Source organism: Chinchilla lanigera, unplaced genomic scaffold (assembly GCF_000276665.1).
Source record: "Chinchilla lanigera isolate Chin_1 unplaced genomic scaffold, ChiLan1.0 scaffold00003, whole genome shotgun sequence".
In the NCBI taxonomy this organism is placed as follows: domain Eukaryota; kingdom Metazoa; phylum Chordata; class Mammalia; order Rodentia; family Chinchillidae; genus Chinchilla; species Chinchilla lanigera.
Genome location: NW_004955404.1, coordinates 6,263,049 through 6,286,374, shown reverse-complemented (window position 1 = coordinate 6,286,374; position 23,326 = coordinate 6,263,049). Strand labels below are relative to the sequence as shown.

Genomic DNA, 23,326 nt, shown 5'->3' with positions numbered 1-23,326 from the left:
TATAATATACCCATATATAATATACGAATATATAACATATAAATAAACATAAACATTTATATAGCATCTATAAACATTGCTGGGGATATTGTTCAGTGGCATAATCACTTGCCTGGCAAGCCTGAGGTCATGAGTTCAATTCCCAGTACCAAAAAATATATATATATATTTTTATAAAATTTATATTTCATGTAAAATTATGTATATATTTGTATATCAATATAAACATTGTATAAAAAATAATATATAAAAATAAATGAGTATATAATACAGCATTATATAACTATATATAAGAAATCACATAGCCATTGTAATTATATATATATATATGGGTAGTTAGCAATGAAGGAAGAAGTAGTAGAAATTACAAGGAGTTCAGCACCATGTCTTGGTAGGTGCTGCGCGGCTCTGACCGCACAATGTGTGGAGGTATATTCGCTCCCAGTTGTAGACGTTGCCACACGCAGAACACCTGCTCACTGTGGGATCGCGCGCTGGGAGGGGCAAGGCCAAAGGGAAGACCGCAGAGCCCCGCGCTGCAGAAGGCGCCGCAGCCGAAAGCCAGGGGAGCAAGCTCACTTCCAGAACCACTCTGCAGTCGCATAAATCCAACCCGAGAATGGAACCCTCCTGCCCTAATCACCTGCCACTGGGCCCCACCTTGCAAGTCTGAGCGTGCGGACCAACACTGCCAGCACACGTGGACAACTGAGTCGCAGCTATGACAGTACTTCGAGGTAACCTTCCATTTTTAAACTTATTCCTTTAACATTATGTTCTCAAGGGGCATGCGTTTTTCTAGAAATGATTCAAATATTGCACAGTTGCTCTTATACGAGGACCACAAAGCACACATGCAGAGCGAAATAAAAGAGAGATTCCAGGAAACAGAGATGGATCTTTTGTGAAAGGGATGGGTCTGAGAGACGGAGGGCGGAGGAGACAGGGGAGGGGACAGGGATTAAAAAGAGCGAAGATGTGTAACGTTCCTGCACCAACTCCTCGTGATGAATGCAATCATTACATAAAGTAAATACGCATTAATAAAAATAAAAATTATATAAAAATTCATTCCCATGGAACGTTCAGAACAGTATGATGAATGTTTATGTCATCGAGCTAGAGAAAGGAAGCATGTAAGAAATTGTGAAGTTAATAGTATATAACAGCCAATTAAATAGCAAGTAAAGGATTGCAGAAACTATTTTTTTAAAATCTGATACTTTGAAAAGGACAAATATAGGGCATGAAACTGTGTTGTGGTGAATCAGGAAAACAGGAACTAAACGAACAAGAACATAATCAGAACTAAAAGTGTAGAACATTCACCTTAAAGCTTCAATAAACAAGTGATAGAAGTAAACATAATTCACATAAGGAGACAGCATTAAGCTAAGAAATATTAGAACTGGCTCAAAAGTGAAATACATACTTCAACAGATTGCTTATGAAATAAAAGATATAACAGCTACAGTTTAAAATATAATGTCCTTCTCTTCCTCTCAGCCCAAATATATACCAGGCCCAAATAATTTTATGACCACATTCTATATAACCTGAAAAGAACAAGGTATATAAACTGTTCTGCAGAGAGAAAAATAAGACTTTCCAAACTCATTTTATGAGGCTGGTAGAACTGTGATGACAAAACAGGGAAAGATAGCCTGAAAAGAGAATTACAGACAGATCAAACTTAAGATTATAGGTGCAAAAATGTTACATAGAATATTGTCATCAAAGTATTAGTTATCAAATTATGAAAATGCACTGGACATCATGAATAAATACATTCCCCTTAGAATGGCCAAAGGGCTATCAGGAATGTTAGGCAGACTATGATAAACACTACATAATAACAAATTAGAGGAGAAAAAGTGGTTAAATCATTTCAGTTTATGAGAAAAACTTCACAATATCCACAATTTATGGATCCAACTTAAACAGCATGCTTAGAAACTGTAGAATTCGCATCAAATTATGGAACATACAGTCATTGCCACGGTTACTATTCATGCATCACATTGTACTTGAGGCTTTACACAATGGAACAAAATGAAATAATAAAAAATGATATGACAGGAAAAATAAGATGCCCATTACATAAAAATGTGATTTTGTAATAAACTAATCCAGTATGAGTCATTCAAAAACCAACAGCATTCTCATAAATAATGTATGAATATATAACTAAAATGAAGTTACCATCCATTTCTTCTGCATACCTACCTGAGGAGATTTTAGAGATATACATATATATATATATGTTAATTTTTAGTAATGACAATAACTTACCAAGAATTTAAAGTGAGGTATATATTTCCCAGGAAGAGAAATATATTATTCAAAGTATTTCTTTTATTAAATCATGGTAATAGCTCCACATAATTCCAAAAAAGTTCAATCAACTACTTTTAATGAAACTTAAGAAAACTGATGTAAAGTTCGTGTGGAGGAAGAAAGGTACAGGAATGGCCAAAACAAATTGAAGAACTGAGTTGGGATTTATGAAAACATTTTCAGATGCTATAGTGTGGGTATGATGCCAAGCAGCATAATGACTAAAGGAAAAATCATGAAGTGTATCCATACCACAAACTCATACACATAGTGCTACAAACTCTTATGACAGGTGAAATCACAAATTAGCATATTTAATAAAAGGTGCTATACATAATATGTATCTATGTGAAAGAAAACATGCTCTGATTGTAAGCTTGCAAAAATATCATCTATGATGCTTAAAGATATGTGAACAAAAATGGAATTTTATAAAGAAAACAATTAAAAAATAGGGTATTCACATGATTATGAAATGGAAACACAAAGGAAAAGTTCAATAGATTTCCTATATTAATATAATCCTCATACCTGCATTTAGAAGTTGTTTATATCCAGATATATTTCCAAAATACATAACTGAAAAATGATTAGTACATAGAATGCATGAATAAATGAAATACAAGTTATACAATATTATAAGAAATTATAAGTGGTCAAAGGACCAGAGTAAACAACTATATATTTTAAAAAATCTTTCTGAGAAAGAATAACAGAGTATGAAACATAATTACCTACACAAACATATGGTAGGTGCACCCTAAAATATCTCCCATGGAGTTGGTTAAATACACAGAATGTGCATAAATACAAACAGCACTTAAGAACACTTATAACCAAGCCATGCTTGTGTCCACAAGGGCATATGGCCTGCATGGTGACTGCAACATTGTTTACAACTTAAATACTATGGAAACTTCTCTCATATTAGGGGCATGAAGAAACACTTTTATAAGCAATGAAATGATAATCAATAGTTTATGTGTGGGGGTGAGATATAAATTCATAGTCCTAATTTTATATCAGCTGAACGAATTGAAATAACATGTAACTTGTACTAAGTAAAAAATAAGAAAAATACTACATATTATTTTGTATATCTGTCATTGACCAACTGTAGAGAAATACATATAGATATGGTTATAGATATATCTTTTTAAAAATCTAAAATAACCTAAAATATGATATGAAATAAAGGATGCAACAAGATCAAGAAGGAGGTTTTTCTTTAGACAAGATGCAAGATCATATTCAAGGGGAGAAAGAAAAACAAACAACAACAAACGAAGGTGTGTTTTCTGCTATTTTCTAAACATCGCAATATGTTTGAAACATTTGTAGATTTTTTTTAACTCTTGAAAAACGAAAAGAAACTGTGTGTATTGTGAGTACTGGCATCTTCTCACAGCCAGAGGCGCTGTTTATAAGGGAGATTCTCAGTGATCCAACCCCAATGGCAAACGTTTACTCCGAGGGAGCGGCCAGGGGGCAGCGTGCAGAGGTGAGGAGCACCCACACCTTCAGGATATGAACTGAAAGACTGGCTGCTGCATCCACTACTTATGCTGGCGGAGCAGGCCTGGAATACCCAAGGTGAAACCTGTCCTTTTACCTGATGGCCGTGCACAGTGGTCTACAGCAAGGACTAAAATTGACTTCTTTACCTAGAAATCAACTTCTAAAGATGAGCCCCACCCGTCAGGATAAGTTAGAACCCAGGTGCTTTTATTACGGCTTAAAGTCTTGCAGCCAGAGGTGTGCAGGTGTGGTCCATGGGAAGAGCAGCGGCCTTCTCCAGGAGAATTTGGACATGCAGAATGGAACGCACTTTTCTGGACTTACAGAATCAGTCTTCCTTTTAATAAGGACTGCAAAGGATTTTGATGTGCATTCAAGTTTGAAAGGCACCACTATAAATCAGTGTTTCCCAGGATAAATTTAGGTGCCTCCCCAGGGGTAGGATCACAGGCATTAAGACATGCGGATTCTTTATCCCTTTTCTAAAGACACTCGGGAAGGAAAAATGATGAACCATGACTAAAAGTCACTTTTACAGAACCCACTTGTGTCAGGCTTTTCTGGATACACAAAACTAAAATGGGCTTCAGTTATTTGTTTATTTTTTATACTAATTTTCAATCACAATTGTTAAGTTGGTTACCTCAGAGCGCCACAATTTCCTGGTAATTATGCGGATGAAAACCAATCGATTGAGCCAAGAGCCACCAGGCTGAATCTGGTAAATGACCTAGACACACCCTGATTTTGACCCAAAATCTCTTTTTCTGAGCTGAAGATAAAAGTAAAACAAAACACACTACTGCGATTTGCTAAGCCTTATTTTCTCTGGAAAACGAAAGTACTACACAAACATGTCTAAATTTTCTTTAGAGAAATGCATACTTGCAAAAGATTAATTGCTTGGCAAATGTTAATTCCTCTGACGATAGCATTTTTCTCATCTCATCCTCTTTCACCAGGTAAGCTTCCTGCCATTAATGTTTGAGTGAAACTATTTTTTTCCATCAACTTCCTGAAGAAAAATGTGATGCTGTGGCCCATCTTATACTATGCTCTTCATTTTTTCAGTGGTGAAGCTTCAGTTCTACAGCATCTTCCTCCTAATGTCTATAATGAAAGTTTTGTTATGTAGTACAGAACATCAGAGACTTTTTCTGGGAAAAATGCATGCTATTCAGAGATGATACAATGCTTCATCTTGAGTTTTGATGAGAAGCTTAGAAAAGTGAAATTGATTCCCACAGAGCTGTTCTTCACTAGAAAACCTCTATTGTAAGTCTTTCAATTTAAAGGGGAGCACAGGAATTGGATAATCAATAATTTCCAAGCATGCAAATGAAATGTTTTAAAGGAATCAAAGTTATATTAGCTCAATTTTGGAAAAAAACTAAAATGAGATCATTAATGTTTATATTTTTAGTAATTGTGATAATTCTAAAAATACCAAATATGTTTAATACTGGAAATTGTACATGTATAGGTACAATTTGCAGTTCAAAACCATCTGTTTTGTTTTGTTTTTGGTTTTTTTTGTTTTTTCTCCGGTACCGGGAACCGAATTCATGACCTTGCGCTTGCCAGGCAGCGCTTTTGCCGCTGAGCTAATTCCCCAGCCCCAAAACCATCTGAATACCAATGCAGGTTGAATATTATTTAAGACCATAGCATACTATCGTCCCTCTTTGTTATTGTACATTGCTTTAGCTGAAGAAGTGCATTTCATGTATTAAGACACAGTATTTTCTGAGGAATTGAGTGGCGAGGATAAGTCATCTAATTTATTTTGTTAAGTTCTGCTCTGTAACAGCACTGGGTTGAATGGCTGCTGCCCTTTATAAATACCAAGAAGACAGCTTTTTAATCTTTGTCTCCTTTAGAAAGGCAGCTGGGAAGTCAGCACTGACTTCAGGAAGACAAAACAGAAAAAGAAAAGAAAGCTGTGATAAAACCCAGCTTTGCGCTTCCTAGCAACAAAAAATAAAATTCAAATATGGTTGTCACCTACCATCGCTGAGGGAGTCAGCAAATGAACAAAGAACAGAGGAGTGTCTATTTTAGAAGCTTACTCCCTGATTAAGCTACAACAGGTCAGGAGATTATAAATGGTTACTTCCATCCTTAAAATAACAAAATTACTGAAAATGAATTAAAGCTAATGATTCTTTTGGATCCTACAACATGTAAGTCTGCAGAGCACATCATTACCCTAAAATCTGAAGAAAGAGGGACTTTCACCAATTTTATAGAAAGGATTATAGCTGAGAGCAGTTTACCTACAGCAGCAGCCCCAGAGCCCCAAAGAGACAGGAATGCTTACACGATGGTTTGGAGGCACTGTTGGCCTCCAGGGTAGACTAGCGTGTAAAGGAGGAATGCTGGGGAAAATAGTTAGGAGACCCCAACTTGCAATGTGTTTTCACCCCAAGCTCCCAACTGGTTTCTTACTGTGAAGGGGTGTGAAAAAGCAAACAAACAAAATTAGGGATATTTTGGCTGAGCAGGTGTTAAGAAAGAAAAATTAACACTGAAACATGCCTGGAGTTTTCAACTGCAAACTCCTCCAAGTACAGTTAAGTCTTTGCCAGAGATTGTTGTAAATGGGGATAGAGAAGTACACCTGCTAACTACTTTTTGCATCATCTTGGGGTAGGCGGGGTGATAAACATTTCCAAAGTTCACAGTCAAGAGAGTCCGTTTCATCATAAAGTTCCAGGATTCTTTCCCTGACCCTCCACAATTTACCACTGCATCCACTCAGCTCTAGAATAATAATGGCATATTGTAGAGGAAGAAATATAAGACAGAATCTAAGTAAGAAGATTTTATACAGATTCAAATACAAAATGGGTCAGGGAAGTCAGTACTCCGTAGGAAATCAAAAGACCATCAAGCAAATGATCAAATTCACACCTGTTCAGTCCACGATATATTGATGACAAAATCTCTAGCAAACTCAAAATACAGAAGAAGAATGCTTCAGTCTACAGATGAACATCAACAACAGCCCTACAACCAACATCATCTGGAGCGGTGGTAGACCAGACATTGTTCCCCTTGATTCATGAACAAGGTGTGGATTGCCCTTACCTCGCTCTTATTCAGTATATTAGCAGAATTCCTAGCTACTGGAATAAAACTAGAAAAGGAAAAGAATATTTGTAATATTGAGAAGAGTTAAAACTGTCTTTTTTCACAGACACCATGATTGTCTATGTAGAAAATCTCAATGTACAAAACACAAACCAAAACAAGTGAAACTGATAGAGATTAGATCAAGGCACAAAGAAGGCTGACTGTTGGAGACTCTCTGGGAAGGAGGGGAGGTGAGGAAGAGCAGAATGGAGGAATCGGAAACCATCCAGATATGTTATATGTGTGTATCAATTCTTCCAATGCAACCTCAACCTTCTCTACTGCAATCATAAGCTAATGAAAAATCAAGAACAACAGACACAATATGATTACACAAAAGTTAATTAATTTCCCACATGCAACAATGAAAATTTATAACTGAAAATTACAATGCCATTTATAATAGCACCATACAAATCTTCAGAGAAAAGCTTATTAAAATATTATATTATCTATATGCACTAAGCTTGATTGAAAGTATAAATAGGTCTATATAAATGGAGATATGTTTCAGGTTCTTAGACTAGAAGAACCCATATTTTAAAATATTTTAGAAGAGTTCTGGTTTTACAGTAAAATTAAATGGAAGACATATATTTGAAATATATTTACCAATCATATAATGCTTAACCTCTTATTTCCAATATCCCTGAAAAGAATAATTTAATTGCTGTAATTGAAGGACCTGTATAAATGTATCATTATTACATAAAGTCCACATTTTATTGTATGGTTCTCTCCTGGTGTTCTATATTCTGTCGGTTAATTTTAATGAAGTCATAGCTATTAATAATTTTTTGGATGGTGTCATTGGTGTTATGGCTGAACAGTCAGTAACAAATCCAAAATCATCTTTGTTTTTTCCTGTTATCAACTAAATATTCAATAGTTTTGCATTGTAAGCCTAGGTGTGTTATCCATTTGGAGAAAATTGTTGTGAAGTATATAAAATCACTGTCTAGATTCTTATCTCCTTTTATTTCTTTTCATTTAGTTACTCATCTTTTTCAAGTGGAAGTTGAGGTATCTCATCACTATTGACTGATTAAGCTGTCTATTCTCTATTGCATTGCCTTTGCTCTTTTGTCAAATATCAGTTGATTGCATTTTCATGGGTCTGTTTCTGGGCCCCATTTTCATTACCTCTGGCCATTTTGTAAATGTTTTTGTCAGTACCAACTTGGCTTAACTACGGTAGCTTCATATTCACATATAAAATCACATAATATCACCGTCCAACATAGTTCTCTTTCACTATTTTGCAGGTTATTCTGGATCTTTTGTTTTTCTATATAAACTTTAAAATCAGTTTGTAAGCACAAATTTACTTGCTCTGATTTTTATTGCATTGAACTTTTTAGAATATTTTGGGAAGAACTGATATATTGACAATATATTCTTATCCATGAACACAGAATTTTGTGCTTTTATTTCTTATGTCTGAGTTCTGTAGTTTTTTCACACAAATGTTATGCAAGTTTTGTCAGATTTACATTTCAGTTCTTATTTTGGAGTGCTAATACAAACTCCATTATGCTTTGAATTTCATATTCTATTTTTTTTGTTGTTGAATGTAGTCCACTTGGAGGGTCTATAGCAAAAATATCATAGCATTGGTGGCTTAGATTAAGAAAATATTCCTTGTAGTCATGAAGACTTGAAATCACAGATCCAGACACTGGCAGATCCTGGGTGTGGCTAGGGCTGTATCCTAAATCATAGTAGTCACCACCCGCTGAGTCCTACCATGCCACACCAGGTAGAAGAGTGCCTTATATCAGGCACTAAACCCTTTAATACGTATTCGACTCTAGTAAAGTAGTGACGTCTCAAAGCTCTCAGTTTCTATTACCACACTCTGTGTGTAAAAAATCAGTACTGTAATTTGGGGGAAGTTCCCAAATATTCAGTTCAAAGGATATATAGGAGAATGACTGACTATGCTATATTAATCATATATCCTGAATCCTTATTACAGTCACTTATTACTTCTATTAGTGCTGTCACTGATTTTACTCAGTTTTTATATACAATCATCTCATCTGTGAGCATAGACAGTTTTGTTTCTTTCTGATGTATGTGCCCTTTATTTTCTTTCATTTCATTGTACTAGTTAGAAATTCCAGTAAAATATTATAAAGCAGTGCTGAGAGGAAAATAATTTTCCTGTATGTCTGATGTTGGTGGGAAGCTTTCGAGTTTCTTAGTGTTGAATATGAAGTTAGTTGCAATTTTTTGTCAATATTCTGTATCATGTTGAGGAATTTCCCCTCGGGACTTAATTTAGTGACAGTTTTGATCATGAATGGCTGTCAGGCTTTGTCAATTTTTTTTTCCATATCTATTGATCTGAACACGTGATTTTTTTCCTAGTTTTGCTGTTAGGGATTATGGGTTTTATTTTATTTTGAACCAGCTTTTCACATTTCAATTAATACCACTTGTTGTATAAATTTATTTTCAAACATTGTTGAATTGGATTTGCTAATATTTGTGAGGATTATTGTTCTAATTCTCATAAAAGATACTGAGTAATATTTCTTTTCTTGAAATTTCATTGCCTGACTTGCCAGTGGGTGTCTTTGAACACATGGGATGGGGTTTACAGTATTCCCTCTGCTCAGATTTTCTGAAAGAGCTTGCAGAGTGGTGGTGAAGATTGTTTGGTAGGGTAACTCAGCAAATGATGTAGACCTGTACTCTCTGCTTTGGAAAGTTATTAATTATTGATTCAATATCTTTAACAGGTATATTTTTCCTTATATTATCCATCTTTGTTCTTTTGCAAGTGTTAGCAGACTGAATCAAAGGAATGGGTTCAACTAGGTTATTAGCAACAGAGAAAATGAATTGTACATAATTTTCCTGTTTTATCCAGTGAATAACCATTGCATATATAATAGTATCTCATTTCGGGTTTCCTATTAATAAATTGAGCCCTCTCTCCATTTTACATAGGCTGGCTAAAGACTAATTAATTTTATGAAACTTTTGGATTTCTTGATTTTCTCTATTCATAATTTCAAATTTATTGAGTTCATAATTTCATAATTTCAAATTTATTGATTTTTGTTGTCATTTTAAACTTTTCTTTCATTTTGTTTTTCATTGGTACTTCCTTTCTTGTTGTCTACAGTAGACTTCATTACAGACTTTTTTCCCTAACAATATGTACCTAACATGCAAACAATTACCTCTAATCAATGATTTTGCTACATCTTACACCTTTTGATATCTGTTGTTCTAATTAACATTTAGCTAAAAAATTTTCAGGAGATTTTTCCTTTGATTTATGTTTTAATTTGAAGGAGGTTTTCAATATCTAATTAATCCACAGATACATTAAAATTTCAATCAATACTCCAGCAACATATTTTCTGATTATCAACAAACTAACTCTACTTTTTATACAGACAGGAGACCTAAAATACCCAGCTCAATGTGGAGAGAAGCAAAACCAAAGTACTTAAGTTATATAACTATGACTGACTGTAAAGCTACAGAACCAATGCAGTGTTACATATGTAAAGAATAGACAAAAGGTCAGTAAAACAGAAAAACAGGAACACCCAAAATAGACCCACACAAATGCACTTATGTGGTGCTTGACAAAAGTGCCACTAGAATTCAACAGTGAAACTATATTCCTCCTAATGAAGTTACACCAGATTTGGATGACAATGTGCAAAATGAAAGAAAAGAAAAAGCCACAAAACCTAGACTTAGACCTTACAGGTCACAAAAGTTAAATAAAATGGATCATTGGACTAAATGTAAATAAAATACTGTAAAAGTTCTAAAGAAAACTTTGGGGAAAAATCTGAATAACTTGGGCTTCAGTGGTGAATATTTAGATCTAACACCAAAAGTATAATCTACATTGTATTACAATTTTAAAAATTCTGCTCTGCACAGCATACTCTTTAAAGATTGAAAGGAATATTTAAAGTTTGGAGGACTCTGGGGGTCAAAGTAACTTCTGAGAAAAGTGAAATCATTGAGACTAACGGCAAAAGAACATGCCAGTGAACACTGCACTCCAGCTGATAAAACCGTAAACCATGAGGGAACATCTTATGGTCTCACAGATGAATAGAATCAGGAGCATTCATATAGAGACATGCAGACATTTACTGTAAGAACTGTGGTAATAATTTCAATACCACTATAAATAGTTCCTGGTGCTGAGCATTTAAGAAAGTGAAGCTTAAATTAAGTAAAAGTGAGACAGTAAATGAATAATTAAATAAATAAGTGAACAATTAAGTAATGGAAAAGTTGTTATGGTTTGTGTCTGCATGTGCCCCCCACATCATCATGAGGTCATGAGGCAGGCTTCTAGATTTATGATCGATTCATGACCCAATGCTGGAATTATGGATATGAGGGCTACACGTGCCCCTGGGGTGGGCAGTTTGCATACAATGTAAAGGAGGGAAAGAGGCATGCCTCTGCTTCCCCCTTTCTGCTCTTGTTGCTTTTGCTGTTCTCCACCACCATGAACTGGTGCCCTCTGCCATGTGCCGCTCTGCCTTAGAGGCAGCTGATTAGAGACTGAAATTCCCACAAACCGTCAGCTAAACAAACCTTTCCTTCCTTAATTCTGGGCATCAGGAATTTTGTCTCAGCAAGGAGGAAAAGTACCTAAGACAGAAGTAAATAAATGAAGTTAAGCAATTAAGAAAATAAATGATTAGATAAATTAGCAAGAAAGTGAATAAATCAAGTCAATAAGTGAACTTTAATTAAATGAGTATGCCAATAAATAATGATGACAGCCAGGTTCTTTCATGTTATAGGGGAAATTGAAGATAACCGAGGAGGTAGAAGAGACAAGAATGCTATATGTTATAATTTATTATCATTACAAAAATCAGTACCCATGTTTTGTTTTTTTTTTTTTTTGGTTTTTCTCCGGTACCAGGAACCGAACTCCGGTACCAGGAACCGAGAGGATCAAATGACACCACAGTAGCAGGCAGCCAATCAGATTGTGGTTTTAATGCCAATTTTGAGTAATAAATTCAAAGCTCTTTAGCCAAATGGCTACGGCTGAGTCTGGAGCACAAAAGCATTTTTAAAGGCTTGTAGTATTATTTAGAGTTATGAAGTGAGAAAGTGCACACATCTCATTCATGTGTATAGAAGTTTATCCTCCAAATGTGCGTACCCTGCCTCATACACTGTGCTGTGAATTTTCACTTTTAATTCCTACAAAAAGCAATTAATAGTCATGAAAACTGAATGTTCACCTGGCCTGCAACTGGATGCTTTAAGATGTAATTTCAACTTAGAAAATAAAATTATAGTTTAAAGAAACAAAGGATATAGTTTACATGGATGGTTATGAGATATAATTATATATTAAAAGATGAAATTATTCTTTAAGTTATACAGCAAAGGAGTAGATGAAAATCTATGTAACTCTAACTTTTCACAATGAAATGCTGACATTACTATATTAGAAACACTCCACTCAGTATTATTAAGATAGACTTGTGATATTACCAAACAATGGGACATTTATATTTTGACTAAGTATAATAAATTATTTTATTAATTTTTGATAAGTTCATTAATATTTTCACAAGCAAGTTCAACATAGGTAGGCATTTAAGATGAATGTAACTTTAGAAAATTCACGGTATACTAAAGTATGGTATTTATGTAGAAAACCAATAGCTGCAAGTTTTAATAAAGAAATTTCTTGGGCACTGAAAACAGCTCACTCACTCGTACTAATAGACACATTGTCCCAGTTCCAACATAGGGTTTAATAATGAAAATGACAGTGACAATGCGTGGGAACAGCCAAAATTTATATAAGACAGGATCTGTGTCTATCTATGACTTCTACCAGAGATGCAAGCCATTTTATTCACAAGTGGGTACTTACTCATGCAAATTAATGATAATCGCAAGATACATTGTTATAACAGCATCCCAACAATTGTATACTCTTCAAATACTATCTAATAAAATAATATAATATTACAGATGATTTCTTTAAAAATACATGAAAAGACTTTTTGCACAAAGATGCATCTCAACATTTTAGAGCCTATAAAATTTGTTTACTTCCAATTCCTTCAGAATTATAAATTTCGAGTGATGAAAATAACCTTGATTGCTACTTTGTGCATAATCTATGTACTAATAGGGACAGCTGCTCTTCTCTGGATTTATGCCACCTATGCAAGTTTAATTGCATTTAAAAATCACTGTAAGCGTTGATGCTAGCGGCAACACCAAACTTGGAGATTAGTGTTATGCAGATTTACACGAGCACGTTGCTCACTGCTGCTCAACAGTGGACTTCCATTTTCCAAGCAAACACCTTATCTTCTTGAAAATCATTTTAGAGAAAACTTTTATCTATGACTAACTATGCTACCTGGAAATATCATCTAGTTGTATTTGCTTGTATTCTACGATCACAAATACAAGAGGAAAGATGGCTGGATGTGAAGCACTGTCAGTCCTTTGTAGTGCCATTGTAAAGCTTGGTACCCTGAACATGCTTTGGTTCAGTGACATAATCTCATTGAAACTCTATCAGTGATGATCAAAAAAGCTCACTGGGGGGGGGCTGGGGATTTAGCTCAGCGGCAAAAAGCGCCTGCCTGGCAAGCACAAGGTCGTGAGTTCGGTTCCCGGTACCGGAGAAAAACCAAAAAAAAACAAAAAAAAACAAACAAACAAAAAAAAAAGCTCACTGGTTAAAAGACCACTGAAAAAGTTTATGAGCACTGATACATCATATGATAATTATTTTCTTTTCTTTCCCTATATATAATAATGAAAAAATATTATCAAACACAGGTTAAATAGTGCTAAATTTAATAATCATATTGAAGTAATTTGATAATTTGAACTATTCGCTGTCTTCTTTCAAGTAATGTTTAAACTTTACTTCTCATGTGACTAGAATCCTCTCTTTTACCCTATTGGCTTTGCGTACATGCATGTGTCTCCTTTGTGATTACAAAGGAACTGTCCTGGGCCAGACCTTCGTAATGTTTGGAATCAGTCCAGGTGACCACATTGATTTCAGCTGGTCTGTTACACAATGAACATTGTTTTCATGTCAAGTTATCATTGGGATACTTCCAGATGTAAAATAACTTTAAACTATTTAGCCTTTCTTATCTTTTGTTTTCTATTATATAAAATTTCTAACATATCACTAACAGTAGTTTCCTATGTTAATAAAAGCAAAATACATACAAAAGATTCATATTTCTGAGCAAGACAGTCTTTCCAAGGAATATTATTATATTTCATAAATACATTTTTTGCTACTAAAAAAACCTGGATATTCAACTTGTATGTTTATAAATTTAAAAAATGGTAGATGAACTTTAATTGTTCTCATATTGACCTGAGAAAACTAGAACTAAAAATTAGAGATGGAAGATAACTTTAAACCCTTATTAATCTTATCTTTTCTTTACAAAGAAAACAAATAAATGGAACTTTTATAAAGATTTTAATTCCAGGAAACACGCTTTTCTCAATCGATATCTAAATCTTCCTTTACTTTGTTCCTATATTAAGTTCATTAATTGCCTTATACAATCACGGGGACAACTATTCTTTGCTATAACTTTTCTGTTAAATATCCAGATCATATTACAGAAAGTAAAACTCTTAGAGGGAAAGGTTCTACATATTAGATTTGTAAGGAACCTGAACTTATTAAAGCAGCGCTATGCTGCTTCTCCCAGCTCCTGTGTTTAGTACCTGGGTACTTTCTTTCATTTCCCTACCTGACTAAACCACTACACAGAAGGAGTTCTGAAAGAAAGTGACAAGACGTTAATCACAAATTGTATCCTCACAAGAGCTACAACAGTTTCTTGGCCATAAGAATGATGGAAATAGTCAATATTTTAAAAATAAATTGAGGCAACAAAATTGAATTCATCTTCATTCATGCCTGGAATAAAATGATAGAGTTTAAAAGGAAGAACTGTTCACTTTTCTGTATAAAGTTTTAAGCAGTTGGATGAAATCATTGCCATAATTTCAAAGAAAGAGATGTGATAAATATCAGAATGTAAGACATCAAATTGAATACAAGAATTTAATGCATCCTAAGCAAAATACATCTTGAAAGTATTTATACCACTGACATTGCCATGGAGAGGTTAATAGTTTTCCTCGTGTAAGGTTGGAGTAGATATAAAGGAAAGAACATATTAAGATATGCAAGAAATAGTTGAAGGAACCTGGTCATAAAACAACATTAAGCTTAAGGTTTTAAATTTCTTTTAAAAAATAGAAAGTAACATGTTATAAATCAAAAAGCCAATTATAAAAAGAAAATTACAAAATATACAGTAGATCTAATTGTGATTTATTTGGTATTTCTACTTTGTTTCTAATAAAAGCTTCTTTTGTAGTTCAGGCTAAGCATCACAAGATTAATGGCACACTTAGATACGTACTTGAAACTCTTTCAAGTTAGCTCCTTGGAGATCTGGTCATCTAGGCTCAGTCCCCAGATTCCCATAATTGATTACGGTGATGCAAACACTTAATAAAAGCATATCTAAAGAATCTTCTCTGGGTTCCTTTTTTCTCCCTATCTACACAGTGCTTTGAAGATCACAACTCTTCAGAGTTTCGATGAGAAGTACGTCCAACAGTCATAACGCTATTCACAAATTTATATCCTGAAAGTTATCGTTTACTATTCTTCATCTAATGCTCAGTAAATGCTCACGTTGGGCTTGACTATGTATATCTAATGCATATCATTTTATGGTTTTGAGATTAACCTGTGTTTTATTTCTAAAGCAAATGCTCTGATATTTTGTTGACCTATGATTCTGTTCTGAGATTTGGGGCCAGGAATTATTTCTCAGGTATCAGAATTATTGTTGAGCTAAGAGTTATCTCAAAATTCCACTGGAAAATTGTATGTGGATGGGAAACAATACAAAATGTGTCATTAAATTGTATTAACAATATTTGAATAATGTAGCTCTAATCTGAGTTATGCAGGCAGATAACCATATAATGTCATTTATATAAAAATGGATGTATGTAGTATATATGTGCATAAAATCTCTGAGTTGTGATTCTACTGGCTGCATCCTTTAACAGAAAGTGCAGATCATAGATATTATATAGAAACATGTACAAAATTAAAATTAGGATGCAATTTGTTCAATTCCATCAAAGGTAGTAAACTATACTAGGAATAATTCACTTTGTGCACTTCATAGAATCACTGTAAAAACACATATGTTCACAATAGATTTCCAGGTGGAGAAGTAAAAATCATAACATTATTCATTATCAGCATATGTAAGATGAAAGCTTGTGCAAACAAAAAAGTAATAAAATCATTCATCATTCATTCTTATGGTATAGATTGGAAATGCCTTAAGAAAACACTGGTTACATGTATTTAAGTCCTAGCCCCTATGTACGACCTCCAAATATTAACTGTTTTGAAAGTAAAGGAGCTGTAGGTGAAAAATACTTAAAATGAGGTGAAAAGGGTGCAAGGGGTGGGTTGGGGCTTCATGCAATATGATGAGTGTTCTTATAAGAAGATGATCACGGGAAGACAGAGACACACAGAAAGAAGGCAGGGTGATGAGGAAAGCAGCTATCGGAGTCTCTCGGCTACACATTGGGAATTACCAAACACTGCCAGCCACCCCCAGAAGCAAAGAGACAGGAATGCCACAGCTAGGGGGAGTGAGGACTTCTCATCAACTTAGCTTAAATGCTGATCTTTCAGTACTGTAGAACACTGAGCTGCTGCTGTCTAAAGCTACCCTGTTCACAATACTTTGCTAGGGCAGCCTGAGGAGCCAAACACATACACCGTCTTATGTTTTAAAGCAAACGCTTCCCTGGAACTCTCCAGGTATGTGCCGTTGTACTGGTAACGGCGAGGAGCTATGGCAGTGGCTGGGGGCTGAAAAAGCACGGAGAAGGTGGAAACTGGAGTAAGGATAACGTCAAAAGTGTGCTGAGTTACTTTAACGGGATAGAGTTCTCAAAACAGATTTTGGAGATGAGCGCCTATTCCCGAGAATACAGTGCAATTCACAGGGTGCCCTTGGAATGGGCAAATTGTGTGACATTTGAGCGGCCTCGTGACAGCACTGGTGAGAACAACATACACATATTCTTTTAAGCAAATCTCTGAAAGACTTCAGATAATAGCTGCCTCATCACAGTACTGTGTCATCGCTAGGACGCAGGATCAGAGTGAGTTAGGAAATCATTGTGGGCAGACCTTACCGACATGGACGTCAAGGGAGTGAGGGGCGGACAGAAATTTCAAATGATTCTCAGAGATGATGGTACTAGGGTTAAGTCTCCAAGAAAACAGTTGAGTCAACCGGGAAAGGAAGTAGAGAAAGGAACTTGGCAGGGGGAGAGTCCCCCACAGAGACAGCTTCCGGTCGCCTGGTTATGACGCAAGAAGCCATTGCATAAGCACAAGCCTGTTCTCCAGGCTTGAGGCTCAGCGCGTCTTTCTGGAATGCAGCAGAAGGTCAAACCTACAGGCATCAAAAACATATATGTTCAAAATATAGCTGACATTTCAGTAGATTTACTTCGATTTCTGAACATAAGGATGCCTCTTAGTAATCACAAAATTTCATATATCATATCTAAGTATTTAAGAAAGATAGAAGCAGGGAAAATATCCTTTTGAAGTATGATTTTAAAACTGTTAGCTATCATACTTCAAATTAAAGAAAATACATCTGAATATACTATCTTTCTGTCTTACAAAGTTTACAGCAAGTTTTGGAAAGATGAGTTAGTGCTCCTTGGAGGTGTGAACTGAATGTGAAGATTATCCCACCTTAAAGCTGAAATTCTTTTGTTGGTGTTGGTGTTGGTGGTGTTGGTGTTGGTGTTGTATAGGCCAGCTCAGCTCATAAGATGATGCTGGGATTTTGATCACTGCTAGAATTTATTGTAATTATCATGTGTCTACATATAATTGTGTGGCATATAATTGTAGTATACTTTTATAATAGATTAATATTTTCAGTAAAAATGTTTTAATAAGTAATTGGAACTCAAAAGTACTCTAAGTTAAATTTCTGCTCATTATTTTAAGACACAGGAGAGAAAGTATACTGAATAAATCAAGAACATAGGGTACAGAACCAGACAAATATGATTTTAAGATTTTGTTCCACCTATTTCTAATGTTGGGCATTTGAATAATTGCCTAGACTTTTTTGTTTCTTCATTCTGAAAACAGGATATGACAGTACCTACCCACAGAGTGCAGTAGAATTTAGAAAAACGATGCTAAGTGCTTGCTAGGCATATTGATTACTTTCTTTTTTGGTAAAGAAAGTAAAAGGATTTCTTAGCTAATTTGCATTTGTCAGGTATTTCACTTCTTTTAAGTTCTTGAGGAAGCAAAAGAACTAGATGACAGGATTCACTTGCTGTTTTTATTTAGTTTTTAACATATAAAGTCGGGGGCTGGGGATTTAGCTCAGCGGCAAAGTGCCTGCCTGGCCCGCGCAAGGTCGTGAGTTCGGTTCCCGGTACCAGAGAAAAACCAAAAAACATATAAAGTATTGGTAGCAGAGAGACTCAAAATATGTCTTTTGAACTTAGATTGCTCGTATTTGAGTATTACCTTCAATATCTACTACATCCATATTGAGATTTCCTACCACAGGTTTATTATTGTAAAGTAGGTAAATTTAACAATATTTTCCTAAAGAGAATAAAATATGTTGACTGCAATATGGAAAAGTACCCAGCACTAGCGGTGATCTGTAAATGTTACTGGTGCACAGCAGGCCTATCCACACCATGCTGGACAGCGGGACTGCTGCAGGAATGACCGCCAGAAGAGGCGTGACTATACAGAATCACACTCCATTTATCCCAGCAGGAGACCGTCAGACACAAGCCTTAAGATGTTCACAGCAATTTAGCTCAAGAAGAAATGCATATTGTTATCTCCAAACAATATGTAACACAACAACCATTGTTAGTTTCCTATCACCTTGTCTGAAGTTCCGTATTGTTTTTATTGTTTTTGTGTTGTTTTGTTTATGTCCTAATGTATGTTAATATGTATTTGTTCTTTTACCTTTAAAATTAAAAGAGAAGAATATGCACAACTCAATATTTAGGTATGGTAGGAATCTACTTCTAACATTCTAAAATAATGTAATTCAACATTAATTCAAATTATAAAATGAATGGTTCCATTTAACAATTTAATCGGCAGAACTGAAGAAGACATAGCAAACTGTGGTGAGCAGATGCTGAACAAGATAAAGCACTGAGCAAAAACATGTAAGAGAAGAAAGGAAAAAGAATTTTTAGAAGAGGTAATGGCAGAGTTTTCCAAATGTTAATGTAAGACATCAATTTATAGATTCAAGAAGACATAAAAATCTCAAGAAATACTTAAGAAAAGAAGAAAAAAACATCTAATCAATTATTTTATAAAAAAGTTAAACTTCATGTAATTTAAAATATTTATTTCATGGACAGTGAGCAGAGAGACTTAATTCCTAGCTTGCCTATCAAAGGAAACATGAAGACTGTGTTTTAGACAGGGACAAAAGAATTATAGACAGTGGGATGAAGAAAATAACAGAGAATAATTAAATGTTCAAAGTAAATAGTGAGCTCATCATTGTCTAACATACATCAGCACACAGTGCAAATCACATAACAACTTGAAAGATAATCACACAGTGATACAAAGAGTTTAACCTACATCTTCTAAAACTATAAAATGTTCTCTCGAATTATAACTACTATGCTCCCTATATATTATGTTAATATTATGTTAAAATGAAGTAATAAATTTATATATTATATAATTTGGACTTTCTATTTTGAAATTCTGTGTGAATTCAAAACTGATTTATATATTTGCATGTGTCATTTTGAACTAATAATGTTAAGAGATCCTTTCATCCATGAGATCCTTTCATACTGTTGCATGTACTATATAATATACCTTTTAATAAATATGTCACAAATAACTTACTTCACTGTTGCCAAACACTTTAGATTTGCATACACTTTCCCCATATGCATTAAAATTATAGTCAGTATGTTGATTCATAAATTTAAGGGAAACACAAATGCACATAAACACACCCAGGGAAGTATTTCAGTAGCAATTTGTCTACAAATATAAATGCATTACTTCACCTCCAAGACTTACTTATTTTTTTATTTCAAATATCTTCAATGCTATTCACTTTTAGAAACAATAAGGCAATTATGAATAAAACTGGTGAAATCTTTCTTACCTCAAACATGTTGATTTTTGTGCTTGACCAGAAAATTCAGAAGACATTTCAACTCTTCAAGACCCAATCAAAAAATGGGCATCTAGGGGTTGGGGATTTAGCTCAGTGGCAAAGCGCCTGCCTGGCAAGCGCAAGGTCGTGAGTTCAGTTCCTGGTACCGGAGAAAAACCAAAAAAAACAAAAACAAACAAACAAACAAAAAATGGGCATCTGAGATGAATACACACTTCTGAGATGAAGAAATACAAATGGCAAATAAATATATATTAAAAAAGTTCAACGTCATTGTTCATTTGAGAAATGCAAATTAAAACAACATTGAGATTTCATGTCACCCCAGAAAGAATGGCTGTCATCAAACGAGGCTGTGGGAAAAAGGAACCCTTCCCCACTGTGGGTGGGAATGTAGGCTGGAACAACCAATGTGGACATCAGTGTGGAGACTACTCAGAAAAGTAGAATTAGAGGTCTCGTTTGACCCAGCGATTTCCCTTCTGGGTATTTTTCCAGAAAAATTGAAAAATTGTCATACCGCAGCAATATATGTGCACCTATGTTTATAGCAGCACAATTTGTCATCACTAAATCTTGAAAACAACCCAAAGGCCCATCAACTGAGGACTAGATAAAAAGGATGTGGTATACAATGGAATATCACTCAGCTATAAGGAAAGGTAAGCTCAAGGCTTTTATAGGTAAATGGATGCAACTAGAGACCATACTCATAAGTGAAATAAATCAGACACGTGTATACATCATATTGTCTCCATAGTATAAGAACCTGAAAGAATAAGTAAAATCCAAAAAGGAGAACAGATATTGTGAAAGAGAAAGAAATTGCTCAAAGGGAAAGAACAACTGGGATAGAGGAGGGGAGAAAAGAAAGAAAGAAGGAAGATATATATATATATATATATATATACAAGATAGATACAATAATTTTACTACTAATTTCCATGAGTTTACTGAAAAGAACAGCTAATGCTTAATTGTTTGATCAATTTTGCATGCCTATATCTCACAATCTGAACAGCTACTTTGAAGATAACAATATGCAATAGAACAACCACTGTTAATTCCCTATCATCTTGTTTTGAAATTCTGAATTGTTAATTTTTAAAATTTTTTTATTCTATTTAAAATAAAATAAATAGGAAGATTTGGTTGGTCTGGTGGATGTGAAGACCAACAGGAAGCCAGCCACGTATTGATGGCTTGCCCCACCGTGCTCCTCTGAGAGATGTCTACAGGATGCAGGTGGACAGACTGGAGTCTCTTGTGTTTTACCAAAGGGACAGCTTGGTCTTTAGACAGTAAAAAGACAAGGAAATGGTAAATAATTTTTTCCATGAACATTAGAATCACATTCTTGATATCTGTCTGAAGTTTTCTAATATTTGCTGAAAATATACCTATGACAAATGGCAACATAATCAAAGTCTCATAAAGTGCACAAAGAAACTTATCTGCAAAGGGTAGAATTATAAAGTGTGCACACGACGAGGAGAGGAATAGAAATGTTAGAGATAACAATAAACAACGTGAACAGTTTTACCTATTATTTTTTTCTCTATGGGTTGACTCTTAGCATTCGCATATACCTTGGGCTATTAACTCTCTATGCCCACATAAACTTTCTGAGGCCTAATAAGCACATGTTTTACCAATCCCTTCACACAGACCATTGCTAATATTATCACAAATACAGGAAGAGTTCAAATATTAAATTGGTTACATTTTGTTTAAAAAAGGAAAAAATTTTATCATCTTACATGTACTTAGGGAAGTCATAGATCATGTCACGCTCTTTGTACTCCTAAAATAAAATAGCCGAGTGAGTTGTCTGCCAACTAAATTTCACGTGAATATGCACTGCAGCTGTTGTATCAGTTAGGGTCTGCTCCAGGAACAGAATTAGTAAAAAATATACGTGTGATTGCATGAGCGGGTTTGTTAGATAGTCTCACAGCATCAGAGCTGGAAGAGGGCACAGTGACCGTCTGCGTGACAAAAACCAGGCACCCAGCAGCTGCTGAGTCCAAGATGGAAGCCACAGCCAAGGCGAGATTCAAGATGCAGCATTAGTTCTCAAGAGGCTCGCTTCTGTGAGTCTGAAGGGGAAGGCTGAAGAAACAGGAGACCCAGGAAGCAAAGTCCACGGGAGACAGGAGCAAGGAAGACCTGCTCAGGAAGGTTGGAGCTCATCTAATGCAGGCACACCTCCTTTTCCTATCCCTTTTTATCCCACTCAGGTTGCAAGCCTACTGGCTGTTGGTGCATACATCTAGAGTGGATCTTCCCCTCTCCATTTCCTGGCCTACATGTCAATCATCCATAGACACTTCCAGAACTGTGCTTTACTAATCTGCTAGGCGTTTCTTCATTCAAATGGACATATTTTGATTAATAGTCATATTGTGTTTTATACACACCATGATATATATGTATGTATATATATATATAATATATATCCTAGTACATTGTCTGTTATATATTAAATGTACAATAAATAAGTCCTGAGAAAGAACATAAGTGTGTGACTTTTCAAGCAAATCAAGGATGTAGATAGTCAAGATAATTAGTAATGTATTGACTAAGTTACTCTTCAGTAAGTAGTCCCTAAAGTTTTTATTGCTTTGAAACAAAGACATCTATTTACTGCTCAGGCTTTGAGTCTCATGAAGGCTGGCCACAGAATGAGCTCATAGAACCAAGCTAATTGAGGTTCCATCACTTGACTCCATCTCAGGGGAAGAGGTCCAAGTTTTCCAGAGCAGAGGAGAAGAGCATAAAAATTTCCTCTCAGCTCTGCAATGTTTCTACATCAAAGGAAAGTGGTTTCATTTCGCAAGACCGTACCTAACTCTCAGAGAGATGTAGTATGAACATCCCAAGACCTCTGAGGGAAGAAGGGCCAAGACTGTGGAAGAGTTGTAGTCATTTCTGCCTCATCAAGAAATTACTTACAGCCGGGCAAGGTGGAACATTCCTGTAATATCGAAATTTAGGGAGTCTAAGGCAAGAGAATTGAAGTTCTAGTCCCACGTGGGCAA

The 23,326-nt window shown here is 35.1% G+C and overlaps 1 long non-coding RNA gene across 2 annotated transcripts in view; it reads left to right on the top strand.

Moving 5' to 3' along the window:
• The first annotated feature begins 469 nt into the window (after window positions 1-469).
• The window catches only part of LOC102027480, a 42,044-nt gene continuing 19,187 nt past the window's right edge, over window positions 470-23,326 (top strand). For both annotated transcript variants that reach the window (XR_001234637.1, XR_001234636.1), the window contains exons 1-2: window positions 470-737; window positions 21,428-21,605. This is a non-coding gene — a long non-coding RNA (uncharacterized LOC102027480). The remainder of the gene's footprint in view (window positions 738-21,427; window positions 21,606-23,326) is intronic.